The following is a 1578-nucleotide window of genomic DNA, read 5'->3' on the forward strand; positions in this document are numbered from 1 at the left end:
GCTCAAGACCATGTTTCAAGAGCTAGCGCGTACTGAAAAGTACAAGACGCTGAAAGCTCTGGTGAAGACGGAGATGCCGAGAGGTAGTTCTGTCAACACACATGTCCTCAAAATGAGAGCTCATATTGAGGAACTTGAGCGCATGGGAATGAAGCTCGACGGTGACTTGGCCGTGGACCTAATCCTGATGTCATTGCCCGAGGACTATAATCAGTTTGTGATACAGTACCATATGCACGGGATGACTAAGAGCTTAGCCGAATTGCATGGGATGTTGATTTGGCCAAGCAGATCGTGGTCCCTAAGATTGTCTTGCTATTGAGAAAAAATCCGGCAAGAAGCGGCGGGGTAAAGTGAAAAAGAAGGCGGCGAAGAAGGCAAAAGTTGCCTCTACGCCTAAGCCTAAGCCCGATAAGGGTGACTGTCATTACTACAGAGTGTCTGGACACTGGAAGCGTAATTGTCACCTTTAACTTGGAGGATCTGAAGGACAAGAAGCTTGATGAAGCTTCTGCCGCAGGTATTCATGTTATAGAAGCTAACATCTGTACTACATCTTCGTGGGTATTGGATACCGGAAGTGCCTCACACATTTGTGGAAATGTGCAGGGACTAAGAAGAAGTAGGATGCTGGCAAAGGGAGAAGCGGAACTGCGCGTCGAAAATGGAGCAAGAGTTGCTGTATTGTGTGTTGACGTTTATGATTTACATCTTCCTTCTGGACTTGTTTTAGAATTAAGTAATTGTTACTATGTGCATGCGATTAGCAGAAACATTATTTCTATTTCATGTCTGGATTTGGATGGTTTCCGATTTGTGATTGAGTACTCAAGTTTGATGATTTATCGAGACAGTATTTATTATGGTAATGGTTATATTGTGAATGGTTTATACGTCTTGAATGATCAGCCTTCGAACTCGACATCATCTATCTATATATAACGTGAGTGCTAAACGGTTTAAGCCGAACGACTTAAACTCAACCTTCCTCTGGCATTGTCGTCTAGGCCATATAAACGAGAAGCACATTCAGAAATCATGATGGTCTTCTGGATTCATTTGACTTTGAGTCTTTTGAGTCTTGCGAGTCTTGTTTGATGGGCAAGATGACGAATCATCCTTTCAAGAGGAAAGGACAGAGAGCGACAGAGTTATTGGCTCTCATACATAGTGATGTATGCGGACCAATAAGCTATCCAGCTAGAGGAGGTTATCTATATTTCGTTATGTTCACTGATGATTTCAGTCGATACGGTTATGTCTATTTGATAAGACATAAGTCTGAAACACTTGAAATGTTCAAGGCTTTCAGAAACGAAGTACATAATCAGTTTGGCAAGACGATCAAGACACTTCGATCTGATCGTGGTGGCGAGTATATGAACCAAGAGTTCACGGATTATCTAGTTAATTGTGGTATTGTATCGTAATTAACTCCTCCTCGAATGCCACAGTGGAATGGCGTGTCTGAACGGAGGAATCGAATACTGTTAGACATGGTTCGGTCAATGATGAGTCAGAAAGATCTTCCGTAGTCCTTTTGGGGCTATGCTTTAGAGACCGCTACGTACCTGCTGA

This window comes from Tarenaya hassleriana, unplaced genomic scaffold (assembly GCF_000463585.1).
Source record: "Tarenaya hassleriana unplaced genomic scaffold, ASM46358v1 Cleome49, whole genome shotgun sequence".
Taxonomy (NCBI): domain Eukaryota; kingdom Viridiplantae; phylum Streptophyta; class Magnoliopsida; order Brassicales; family Cleomaceae; genus Tarenaya; species Tarenaya hassleriana.